The following is a 14,026-nucleotide window of genomic DNA, read 5'->3' on the forward strand; positions in this document are numbered from 1 at the left end:
CCAAAGGTCTCTTTAATTTTCCTGTAGGCGGTATCTATCTTACCCCTAGTGAGATAGGCCTCTACATCCTTACATTTGTCCTCTAGCCATCCCTGCTTAGCCATTTTGCACTTCCTGTCGATCTCATTTTTGAGACGTTTGTATTCCTTTTTGCCTGTTTCACTTACTGCATTTTTATATTTTCTCCTTTCATCAATTAAATTCAATATTTCTTCTGTTACCCAAGGATTTCTACTAGCCCTCGTCTTTTTACCTACTTGATCCTCAGCTGCCTTCACTACTTCATCCCTCAAAGCTACCCATTCTTCTTCTACTGTATTTATTTCCCCCATTCCTGTCAATTGCTCCCTTATGCTCTCCCTGAATCTCTGTACATCCTCTGGTTCTTTTAGTTTATCCAGGTCCCATCTCCTTAAATTCCCACCTTTTTGCAGTTTCTTCAGTTTTAATCTACAGGTCATAACCAATAGATTGTGGTCAGAGTCCACATCTGCCCCTGGAAAGGTCTTACAATTTAAAACCTGGTTCCTAAATCTCTGTCTTACCATTATATAATCTATCTGAAACCTTTTAGTATCTCCAGGGTTCTTCCATGTATACAACCTTCTTTCATGATTCTTAAACCAAGTGTTAGTTATGATTATGTTGTGCTCTGTGCAAAATTCGACCAGGCGGCTTCCTCTCTCATTTCTGTCCCCCAATCCATATTCACCTACTATGTTTCCTTCTCTCCCTTTTCCTACACTCGAATTCCAGTCACCCATGACTATTAAATTTTCATCTCCCTTCACAATCTGAATAATTTCTTTTATTTCATCATACATTTCTTCAATTTCTTCGTCATCTGCAGAGCTAGTTGGCATATAAACTTGTACTACTGTAGTAGGCGTGGGCTTCGTATCTATCTTGGCCACAATAATGCGTTCACTATGCTGTTTGTAGTAGCTTACCCGCATTCCTATTTTCCTATTCATTATTAAACCTACTCCTGCATTACCCCTATTTGATTTTGTGTTTATAACCCTGTAGTCACCTGACCAGAAGTCTTGTTCCTCCTGCCACCGAACTTCACTAATTCCCACTATATCTAACTTCAACCTATCCATTTCCCTTTTTAAATTTTCTAACCTACCTGCCCGATTAAGGGATCTGACATTCCACGCTCCGATCCGTAGAACGCCAGTTTTCTTTCTCCTGATAATGACATCATCTTGAGTAGTCCCCGCCCGGAGATCCGAATGGGGGACTATTTTACCTCCGGAATATTTTACCCAAGAGGACGCCATCATCATGTAATCATACAGTAAAGCTGCATGCCCTCGGGAAAAATTACGGCTGTAGTTTCCCCTTGCTTTCAGCCGTTCGCAGTACCAGCACAGCAAGGCCGTTTTGGTTATTGTTACAAGGCCAGATCAGTCAATCATCCAGACTGTTGCCCTTGCAACTACTGAGAAGGCTGCTGCCCCTCTTCAGGAACCACACGTTTGTCTGGCCTCTCAACAGATACCCCTCCGTTGTGGTTGCACCTACGGTACGGCTGTCTGTATCGCTGAGGCACGCAAGCCTCCCCACCAACGGCAAGGTCCATGGTTCATGGGGGGGGATTGCAGAACTAAGTTACAGAATGTAATTAATATTGAACAGAGAGAATAAACAGCGGTCACGCACTGTTTCTTGCTTTTAATTCTACAGAAGTAGTTCCAGGATGTTCTTTATTTTCTGTAATTGTTCAATTACTTTACGTAGTTCTCCTGTGTTTGACTCAACAAAAACAAGCCAATTATCTCTGTGATGTTTGTCGTTTGAATTTAGTCTGAAAAGGTCTAAATTCACACCTTACGTAACTCAATAAATTTGTATTTTTTTAAGACTGAGCGAAGATTAAAAACTGATTGTGATTAAGAAAATATTTTAAAACTGCACGTGGTTATCCTAATACACTTCATTAATTACCGTACAGAGCTAAATGTCACGTATACGACATTACTATGTTGCAGTCTCCACAACGTCCACTCTGTAAACTTACATATCGTGTTGTAGCAAAGTAAAGTATTAAAGCCTTACTATGGCTGTTCAAAAATGGTTGAAAAGGCTCTGAGCACTATGGGACTTAACTTCTGAGGTCATCAGTCCCCTAGAACTTAGAACTACTTAAACCTAACTGACCTACGGACATCACACACATCCATGCCCGAGGCAGGATTCGAACCTTCGACCGTAGCGGTCGCGCGGTTCCAGACTGTAGCGCCTAGAATCGCTCGGCCATCCTGGCCGGCCTTACGATGGCTGTGTTATTATGACATCTGACATCAACAATCTCAATGCATCAATTTAATAATTTACAGCGTTATACGACACAAATGTCAGCCCCCTACAAAGACGAGGGGGAAGGACTGAGAAGTGGCGACTTCAGTTGATGCTCAACATCGTGTGAAAATATCTGCATCATTCCATTTTAAGCTATTACAAGCAAACCTAACTGTGTGTGATACACTCCAAGAGATGAAGCGATTGGCTAAGGCCAAGAGAAGAACCTGAAGGCCTGTGGATAGGTGACTAGATTAACACAGGAACAGCGTGAAACCAAAACATCAACGTCAAATCGAAACGTCTGAAGCCCAAAATGTCTGTAAAAGTCTGGATGAGGACTCTTGTTAGCAGTAGTTTTCTAGTGGTTGTGATGGCGTCGGTCGTCACAGGTTTCGATTTTGTGGCATTAATGTAGTGGGAAAGCGGGAGGACGGCCGCTGTGACCGAGCGGGGGAAGGTCGGTGTCAGGAGGTGGACGCTGAATAGAGAGGGATGTGAGGAAGGACGTCGCGTCGTCAGGTGCAAGGCGTCAGAGAAGAGCGCATCATCAGAGTCGTCATCCTGTGCACACATGGAATGGAGGCAGTCATCAGAAGGAGTAAGGCTGCAGGCAGCGCCGCCATAGACGCATAAGATACAGTGGATGCCACAGCAGGAGCGACGTCTCCGATCGGCATCTGAACCAGTCTAAGTCGGAGACATTCAGAACGGACGTGGCCTTCCTGGCCACAACCTGAACAATAGCGCGGCTGGCCGTCGTACATGACGACAGCCATGCAGTTGGCAATAACCAAGAAGAAAGGCACATGTTTCCTTGGTTCAATTGTTGTCTGTCGGACACCATTACGGACAAGGTAGGTTTCGAACGTGTTCCACGTTTCAGCAGCGTGACTGACGACGTTACCGTAAGGTTTAAAGTCAGTCGCTGCAACGTAGGATTGTACCTGAAACGGAAATTCGAAAACCCGCAACGTTCGGAGCCAAGACCAGGGAGATTAACACGACAGTTCCTATATGTCCGTCAGAGTATCGATCGTTAGCATGGCGCCGCACAAAGTTGGCACACAGCTCGTCATTCGCTAGCTTTATGTACACAGCAGCATTGAGCATCGAAAAGTAAATTCTGAAATCTTGTGACGAATCACGCATTTCAGGCCGCGCGGGATTAGCCGAGCGGTCTTAGGCGTTGCAGTCATGGACTGTGCGGCTGGTCCCGGCGGAGGTTCGAGTCCTTCCTCGGGCATAGGTGTGTGTATGTTTGTCGTTAGGATAATTTAGGTTAAGTAGTGTGTAAACTTAGGGACTGATGACCTTAGCAGTTAAATCCCATACGATTTCACACACATTTGAACATTCTTGAACGCATTTCAGACCGTATAAAACGTTCTACTTCATATGTATTTGGTCGTATTGATCTAAAGGGAAAGTTAATTTAATTGTGGTTTGGCAGTAAGAAAACGCCATGATGATCGCAGAAGTAAACATACCCATGTTCGCTTACAAGCAGCAGAACATGCGAGACACAAACAAGGCGTTCTCGCATCACCACTGCCAATGGGAGACTGCCCTTAGACCAGAAGCTATACACGAGGAATTATGGCTTTTCCTTGGTGCGGCCGTGATATCGGCGTTGTCTTGCGTTCAAGATGGATGTGCAGCGTGGAGAAAATTGCGAAAATATAGTTCCGAAACTTTTTTCTGTCTCTTCCTCATATCCCTTGATTCCGCGCCTTGCTCTAGGGGCGTACTATGATACAGTGGGATTGTGTTGCTGTGGCGAGGGTGTTTGAAAGTATGCCAGGAGTACAGGCATGATCCACCGTACACACAAGAAATTATTTCTGGATAGTAGTTAAAACTTCCTGACTACCTTCCGCACACTGACGTGACAAAAATCTTGGGTTAGCGATATGCACATATACAAACGGCGGTAGTATCGCGTAAGACAGGTACAAAGGACAGTGCCTTGGCGGAGCTGTCATTTGTACTCAGACCACGCATGTGACAAGTTTCCGAAGCGATTATGGCCGCACGACGGGAATACTTTGGACGCGGAATGTTTGTTGGAACTAGACGCAAGGGACATACCATTTCGGAAATAGTTAGGGAATTCAGTATTTCGAGGTCCGTAGTGTCAAGAGGGTGGCGATATACCAAATTTCAAGCATTACTTCTCACCACGGACGACAAAGTGACTGACGGCCATCACTTAACGACCGAGAGCAGTGGCGTTTGCGTGGAGTTGTCAGTCCTAATAGATAAGCAATTACTGCTTGAAGTAACCAGAGTAATCAATGTGGGACGAACGACGAATGTATCAGTTAGGACAGTGCGGCGAAATTTGGTGTTAATGGTCTGTGGCAGCAGACGACCGACGCGAGTGCCTTTGCTAACAGCACGACATCGCCTGCAGTGCCCCTCTACTGTTCGTGATCATATCGTTTGGCTCCTTGATGACTGGGTACTATGGCCTAGACAGATGAGTCCCGACTCCAGTTGGTAAGAGCTGGTGATAGGTTTCGAGTGTCGAGCAGACCTCACGAAGCCTTGGACCCAAGTTGTCAACAAGCCACTTTGCAAGCTGGTGGTGCCTCCATAATGGTGTGGGCGGGGTTACATGGGATGGACATGCTCCTCTGGTCCCAGTGAACCGATCACTGGCTAGAACTGTTATGTTCTGGTATTTCATTTTAGCCATTCATGGATTTCATGTTTTCAAACAACGATGGAAATCTTTTGGATGACAGTGCGCCATTTAGGAACATTCTAGATAATTAGAGCGAATGATTTGGCCACTCAGATCGCCTGACATGGATCCCACCAAAAATTTGTCGGACATAGTCGAGATTTTTGGACAACATGGTTGTGGAGATGAAGCAGCGATTAGTATGATTAATCAATTATTCAAAAACAGTCCTAATCGCATTCATTATTATTATACCGCCAACCGCTTTCAAACCGACGTAGGGGTCATCTTCTGGGCATTTACACTGTGAAGTTATAGATATCCGTCAGAAAGATTCCATTATACAACAGCTAAAATTACGTAAATTTAAAATATGTAACCCATTGGTCGACTGCTGGTGGTGTCACTCCTGTCTACATAACGGCAGGAAACTATGCGAGACAAACCATTTGTATGGGCTTAAATAGCGTGCTGAGATCACGTGAATAGATGGCAACACCCCCAGCGGCGATCAATGGCATTTAATACAGTTTATTATATGTAATTACTAGTCACCTTGGTTTAACGTAAATTTAAGTGATAGTAAATAACAGAAAACGAAACCATTCCATTTAAAAAGAGTTACAATTATAGTGTTAATTATGAAATAGTAACACATGTTCTGTAGTCAACTCATAAAGCCGGCCGGAGTGGCCGTGCGGTTCTAGGCGCTACAGTCTGGAACCAGGCGACTGCTACGGTCGCAGGTTCGAATCCTGGTTGGTTGGTTGGTTGTTTCGGGGAAGGAGACCAGACAGCGAGGTCATCGGTCTCATCGGATTAGGGAAGGACGGGGAAGGAAATCGGCCGTGCCCTTTGAAAGGAACCATCCCGGCATTTGCCTGGAGCGATTTAGGGAAATCACGGAAAACCTAAATCAGGATGGCCGGACGCGGGATTGAACCGTCGTCCTCCCGAATGCGAGTCCAGTGTCTAACCACTGCGCCACCTCGCTCGGTCGAATCCTGCCTCGGGCATGGATGTGTGTGATGTCCTTAGGTTAGTTAGTTTTAATTAGTCCTAACTTCTAGGCGCCTGGCCAGCCGAAGTGGCCGTGCGGTTAAAGGCGCTGCAGTCTGGAACCGCAAGACCGCTACGGTCGCAGATTCGAATCCTGCCTCGGGCATGGATGTTTGTGATGTCCTTAGGTTAGTTAGGTTTAACTAGTTCTAAGTTCTAGCGGACTAATGACCTCAGCAGTTGAGTCCCATAGTGCTCAGAGCCATTTGAACCATTTTTTTTCTAGGCGCTCAGAGCCATTTGAACCAATCGACTCGTAGAATTCGTAAAAGTATGTAACATTATGTGCCATAATATAAAGTAAAATAGTATGTGACATACAAAAACTGGTGTCGTCTTGTATTATAATACATTTCGTACATTTACGTAGAAAACATTGGGTCAGTTTACTAAAACGGATAATATGGAAGGCCTACAACGTAATTTTAGCTGTTGTATAATGGAATCTTTCTGACAGATATCTATAATTTCACAGTGTAAACGCCCAGAAGATGACCCCCTACGTCGGGTTGAAACCGGTTAGCGGTATAGTAATAATAAATGCGATTAAGACTGTTTTTGAATAATTGATAGTCGAGAGATCAGTCCGTGCACAAAATCCTGTACCAGCAACGCTTTCGAAATTATGGACGGCTACAAAGGCAGCATTGCTCAATATTTCTGCAGGCGACTTCCAACGACTTGAGTCCATGCTACGTCACGTTGCTGCCGGGAAAAAGGACGTGCGACACGATATTAGGAGGTATTTCAACCCGTCATCTGGCTTTCGTACTCTGGCGCCTGGCAGTTTAGTGCCTTCAATTAAGACATTTGTGGGACGAAGGGACAGCAAATTGCACGGAATCCGCCCCCGCCAAGCGCGCATACCTGGTTCTGCAGTGCAGTGCAGCCCATTCAGGCTGCGGTTTGCGTAGTGGCCGCACTGGCCGAGTCCTGCGGCTGGTCCTTTGTAAGCGGGCCCGGCGCGGCGAGCTACCCACCTGCAGTGCACGCGCCGAACAAAAGAGCGGCGCCCAGCCCGGGCCTCCGGCGCAATTTGCGTCGCCCGGGGCTGCCGGGTTGCCGTTGCCGCAGGCGCAGAGCGGACACTTCGCAGACACTCACTTAAGGCTCGCGCACAAAAGCCAATTGTAGTATTGTTCCGCTGGAACAATGGCGACAGTAATTCCAGGAGCGTGCGCGCGTGCGCAGCCCTACTGATGCACCTCTCGCCCTGTTTATCCCTCGCAGAGTACACTCGCAGTAATCGAGGTAGCACAGTCAGTTGCAGACCGAAATCCCCGCTTCTTCCCTCGCCATCTCAGTATTCCACATTTTTTTGTTCCAGTCAGCAGTGCTCTTGAATGGAAAGGGAATTCAAGGTGGCACAAAAAGAGCTTACTGCTGCCAGTAAAAGCTTTGTCACATCTATTTCTTGTTTTCTGTCGGTTCTTAACTGTTGCGTAATCACGGAACAGTCCAAGCCGCTGGTTATTTTGGAGGAAAATCTAGCTTCGAATTGTGCTGTAGAATTATGACAGGACGCAGCAAGAAATCACAGATTGCTACACTTCACAGCAGGAGATGTCTGAATCGTTCATTAGTGTGCAGCAACTTGTTCCATGTTCTGTATGGACATAAAAAGCAACAGAGAAGTAAAAACTACTCCCGCTAAGAAATACCTTTTGTGTGCTCGGAAACTTTCAGTGGTTTCTTAAGCTATGTAAATCCCCTGTAACTAACTGTTTCGTTAATGGCTGCTAAAGATAATTTTTTTATTAATTCCATTTCCTGTTGTCATAGCTGGACTAATGCCGGGATACGATGGATATGGCCTAAATAACTACTGTCCAAATCTGGAGTAGCCTTGTACAGAACAGACGTTGACGTTTCATTTACCGCGGTATATTTTCCTCGTAATACACTCCTGGAAATGGAAAAAAGAACACATTGACACCGGTGTGTCAGACCCACCATACTTGCTCCGGACACTGCGAGAGGGCTGTACAAGCAATGATCACACGCACGGCACAGCGGACACACCAGGAACCGCGGTGTTGGCCGTCGAATGGCGCTAGCTGCGCAGCATTTGTGCACCGCCGCCGTCAGTGTGAGCCAGTTTGCCGTGGCATACGGAGCTCCATCGCAGTCTTTAACACTGGTAGCATGCCGCGACAGCGTGGACGTGAACCGTATGTGCAGTTGACGGACTTTGAGCGAGGGCGTATAGTGGGCATGCGGGAGGCCGGGTGGACGTACCGCCGAATTGCTCAACACGTGGGGCGTGAGGTCTCCACAGTACATCGATGTTGTCGCCAGTGGTCGCCTGAAGGTGCACGTGCCCGTCGACCTGGGACCGGACCGCAGCGACGCACGGATGCACGCCAAGACCGTAGGATCCTACGCAGTGCCGTAGGGGACCGCACCGCCACTTCCCAGCAAATTAGGGACACTGTTGCTCCTGGGGTATCGGCGAGGACCATTTGCAACCGTCTCCATGAAGCTGGGTTACGGTCCCGCACACCGTTAGGCCGTCTTCCGCTCACGCCCCAACATCGTGCAGCCCGCCTCCAGTGGTGTCGCGACAGGCGTGAATGGAGGGACGAATGGAGACGTTTCGTCTTCAGCGATGAGAGTCGCTTCTGCCTTGGTGCCAATGATGGTCGTATGCGTGTTTGGCGCCGTGCAGGTGAGCGCCACAATCAGGACTGCATACGACCGAGGCACACAGGGCCAACACCCGGCATCATGGTGTGGGGAGCGATCTCCTACACTGGCCGTACACCACTGGTGATCATCGAGGGGACACTGAATAGTGCACGGTACACCCAAACCGTCATCGAACCCATCGTTCTACCATTCCTAGACCGGCAAGGGAACTTGCTGTTCCAACAGGACAATGCACGTCCGCATGTATTCCGTGCCACCCAACGTGCTCTAGAAGGTGTAAGTCAACTACCCTGGCCAGCAAGATCTCCGGATCTGTCCCCCATTGAGCATGTTTGGGACTGGATGAAGCGTCGTCTCACGCGGTCTGCACGTCCAGCACGAACGCTGGTCCAACTGAGGCGCCAGGTGGAAATGGCATGGCAAGCCGTTCCACAGGACTACATCCAGCATCTCTACGATCGTCTCCATGGGAGAATAGCAGCCTGCATTGCTGCGAAAGGTGGATATACACTGTACTAGTGCCGACATTGTGCATGCTCTGTTGCCTGTGTCTATGTGCCTGTGGTTCTGTCAGTGTGATCATGTGATGTATCTGACCCCAGGAATGTGCCAATAAAGTTTCCCCTTCCTGGGACAATGAATTCACGGTGTTCTTATTTCAATTTCCAGGAGTGTAATTGTCAGAGCACAGTAAAAGAGATTACGGTCGGTGATATGGCAGGTGAAAATTTCCTGCGTTCACCAGAAAACAAGAATGCGAGGTGATAATGCTAGCAGCAAGTACTTCCATGAGACTGCATAGTAGACTCAAGAGTGACTCAATATTTAGATCTACAACTATAAAATAATACGGTTACGAAATGCTACAGTTTAGTAGCACGAAAACCAATAGGTTTATGTAAGATGGATACGTCCACTGGCTGCACAGATTACGAGAATAATCTTTCAATAAAATATTATAATGGATACAGTGGTATGTGAGAAATAATAAAAAAATACACCAAAATTTTTCTGTCTGCTTATAACGCTTCTAGTGCAGATGCAATAAACACAGTTGCAGCAGCACTGAATCAATATTTCTCCAATGCTCTTCACGAATTTTTCCTCCAAAGGAATAGCAGCTTGCCTGAATAGAAAGATATTTTAATTGGCTGTGGAATCCTCTAATAAATAGAAATAGATACTATTTTACCAAACCGATCGCGAAAAACATTTAGAAACACGACGAAAATAGAAGAACGCATAAAACATGACAAATCGCCATTCCGGGTTTTCTGTCAATAGTAAACATAAGAAGACAAACGTAAAAGTGACTGATGCTATCGGAAACAGCCTGATTTCTACTTTCTATTCCAATCTGCAAACGCCAACAACCTTTTAAAAATGCTTTTTATCAGTTCTCCATTACCTAACGCGTGGTTGTGGAACTGGGAGTAACGATAAGAAATAGAGGTTCTGTGTTGTTTAGTTTTGTGAATACCAGGATCGCATAGTTTTTTAACAATTAGCAACACTGACATCGTTTGCAGCGATATGTAAAAAACTGAATTTATGTACTGGTTTACATGTTTTACTAACTATGTCATGACGCTGTCATTGACTTCGCCTGAAAAGCAAAATCACTGTTACTAATTTATGAACTCTAACACACGGACACTGTACCAGCTAGTAGAGTAACCTCCCTCGCATATCTTCAGATTCATCTGATGATTTTAATTGAAACAGATCCTTCTATACGTGTCGTCTCTGAACCCCTGAACGAATGCTAAATATATTAAAGATTACATAACTAAATGTTCAATAAAAAGGAGGGTATGTTGAAAAGTAATGACTCCAAATTTCTTTATGTGAAACTTCTCGAAGCTTTTTAAGTAAAACAAACCTTATTAACATTTTACATTTTTATTTTTCATGTCTACATGTTTATTTCTCAATATTGTCACCATAGTGACGAACACATCTCTCCAAACGAAAGACCAGCTTGTTGTTAACATCAACATTCCAGAGTATTTGACATTGTTGAAATCGCCAAAACCTCACCTTTGCTTGCACCCCTTCATCGTTTGTCAAAGTGAAGTCCTGGAAAGCGTTCTTTAAGTTTTGGGAACATATGGAAATTAGATTATTCCAGGTATGGAGGATGATCGACGACAATGAAACCAAGGCGATAGATTGTTGAGTGGTCAGATATTATTGTGCTAAAGGAGGTGCTCGATGTGTGAACGAAGTCTTCAAATTAGAAACTCGATTACAGCACGCTGTTTATGATGCACCGACATAATAACGTTACACACCGCCATGTTAAACGGTGCAATTCGGAGCGCTCTAACGGCTGCAGTTAGGTAGACATGAAGAATAAAGATGTAGAATGTTAATAAAGTCTGTTTTATTTGGAAAGCCTTAAGAGGTTTCACATAAAAATTCTGAGCCTTTACTTTGCAGCACGCCCTAGTACTTGCTTCAGTATTACTTTAGTCAGACCACATTACTGCGTAATTCATTCACCAATGATTGCGAAGTAACTCCCTCACAGATTGCATTGATTTTCTCACAAAAAATAATGTTTATATGATAGTGACTGGCCTGCGTTGACTTGGGATGGTTTTGACAGAAACATAAAAGAACAAAATTTACCGCCGGCCGAAGTGGCCGTGCGGTTAAAGGCGCTGCAGTCTGGAACCGCAAGACCGCTACGGTCGCAGGTTCGAATCCTGCCTCGGGCATGGATGTTTGTGATGTCCTTAGGTTAGTTAGGTTTAACTAGTTCTAAGTTCTAGGGGACTAATGACCTCAGCAGTTGAGTCCCATAGTGCTCCGAGCCATTTGAACCATTTTTGAACAAAATTTACCATGATATAATGAAAATAAAATTAGTTGATACGTCCCCGTCATACATAAGAAACAATAATACGAGGGTTGTCCAGAAAGTAAGTTCCGATCGGTCGCTAAATGGAAACCACAGTGAAAATCAGAAACATTTTATTTGAAAGAGTTAGCTACACTTTCCTGGTACTTCTCTACATAGTCGCCGCTCCAACTTAGACATTTGTGGGAGCGTTATACCAAATTTCCACCACCATCGTCATAGAAGAAAGGCCGCCTGTGCTTTACGGTAAGTCTCTGCGCTGGTCTGTATCGCGTACCTGCGCCCAAGTTTTGTCTTCGTATGCAGTGTTTCATGTGAACAGAGATGATACTCAGGACGAGCCAATTAGGGCTGTGTTGTGTGTGATCGAATACTTCCCATCGAAAAGGTTGCAGGAGCACCTTCCCTGCGCCTCCAGAGTGCGGCTGAGAAATGCTATGAAGAAGGAAGTGCTTGACAATTCTGTTAGGTGGGCTGCATTCATTAAGGTGAAGCCTCTCAGCGGGCCCTCCTACTTGGCGGGAGACATCGTTATCCTAGTCTCATTTACTCGCTGACAGTGCGCGCACAACTGAAAAGAGCGTCTTGATGCGATCGACGGTTATAATAGAGACACTACCCAACACATCTGTGCAAAACTTCATCGGATTTTCACTGTGGTGTCTATTTCGCGACCGATCGGAACTTACTTTCTGGACAACCCTCGTATTTTATGTGAAGAATGGAAATCTGGAATACATTTTGCTAAGGCAGAGTGCAAGATGAATAAACAGTGTCTTATGTTTGTGTGTCAAAACATGTGTATCAGTTAAAATATAATAGGCTTGGTGGAGTATAATCATAGAAAATGTTCCTTACAAATGTATTATTCAGTGTGATTTATCTGCATTCTGTATTGTCCTGATGGCATTTGGTGCATTAACAACAATTAATTGGTTTCACCTCCAGTCTCCATCTGAACCAGTACCTTGTTACGATAGTAGCGCGTCGTCGTCATCAAGCCCATATCGTAAGCATTTAAATTATGAAATTTGTGGTAAGTTCTTAAGCGATCAAACTGCTGAGGTCATCGGTCCCTAGGCTTACACACTACTTAATACGTATAATTTAAACTGACTTACGCTAAGGACAACACTCATACCCATGCCCGAGGGAGGACTCGAACCTCCGACTGGGAGAGCCGCGCGAACCGTGCTATGGCGCCTTAGACGATGCGGCTACTCCGCTCGGCGTAATCATTTAAAATCAACTTCTTAGTCTGTAGGCAAACAGCTACATCCGCATCGCTTGTAGTTCGTTATCAATGACCACAATGGGCGCTAGATGCCGATTTGACCTTTGTAAGATTTCTAGCTTATTTTTGGTATTAAATGGAAGTGATGCGAGATCTACCTTCAATCAATATGTTATATTTCTTATCTGTACACCAGATGTTTTTCAAAAAGTGTTCTTGAGTAATCGATATGTTACGCCACAGAGATTCTTTGATTGCCAGTAGCATTGTTGTGGCCAGCAGCATTCTGAGAGAATTACGGGAGTGAGTCAGGTTTTGGTCATGCTGCTAAGCGGTCTGAAAATTGCTACCAAAGCACAGAGATAACGATGAAGAGGACGTTTAAATGTAGAAATATGATTTGGTAGGTACTGGTTTGAGAAGAGTGAAGCTTTGCAGGTAAAGTTATTGCCGCATTGGATACTAGCGCGTAAATTATCATGAGTCTGAGAAAGAGAAATACTCAACAATTTTCTCTTTATTGGTTTGAGTCAGTTACTTGAAATTGTTTAGACGTTCTTGACCGAAGCTATCAGTTCACATGGCTTACACTCAGAAAGTATAGATTTACCATTCATTTACTGTTGCCTCATTTCATGGCAGAGTCATGTGTTTTGCAAAAAAAAGTGATTCTTATACAGATGATTGCAATTCTTAAGAAAACAGTGTTTCAGTATAGTTTTTAAATACTAGTGTCTTTGGAATCATTTAGTAAATGCTTTATCTTCGAGCATCTGATCAGGAAAGTTTGGTTTTCTTATAGCTTGTCGCCGCATTGCACTTTGCGGAGTACAGTGGATAATGCCAAAGTTTAACGTGGTTAGCACAGCTGCACGTCTTTGCATTGCACTGCGCAAGGCATTTCTTTCCTTTAGCTGGTTTACTGCTACTCTGCATTTGTAATGTACATCACTTTCGAGCAGTACCGAGTTTCTGTTGCCACAGGTAAGGCACGAAAATTTGTTAGGGCCTGTTTTACATTAAAGTCACGATAATAAGTTCACTTACAGTTAAGCATTGCATTTCAAAATTAATATCAGATTCGGTTTAGGTGAAGTTCTGTTCAGATCTCATTTCTATTGGACAGTTTTATGTGTACATAGTGCAATGTTACATCTTCGCGTGTATTATCTAATGTCTGAAATACTTTTTAATTATTTTGCGTACGCAAATTTACTGGGTA

This window comes from Schistocerca piceifrons, chromosome 2, assembly GCF_021461385.2.
Source record: "Schistocerca piceifrons isolate TAMUIC-IGC-003096 chromosome 2, iqSchPice1.1, whole genome shotgun sequence".
Taxonomy (NCBI): domain Eukaryota; kingdom Metazoa; phylum Arthropoda; class Insecta; order Orthoptera; family Acrididae; genus Schistocerca; species Schistocerca piceifrons.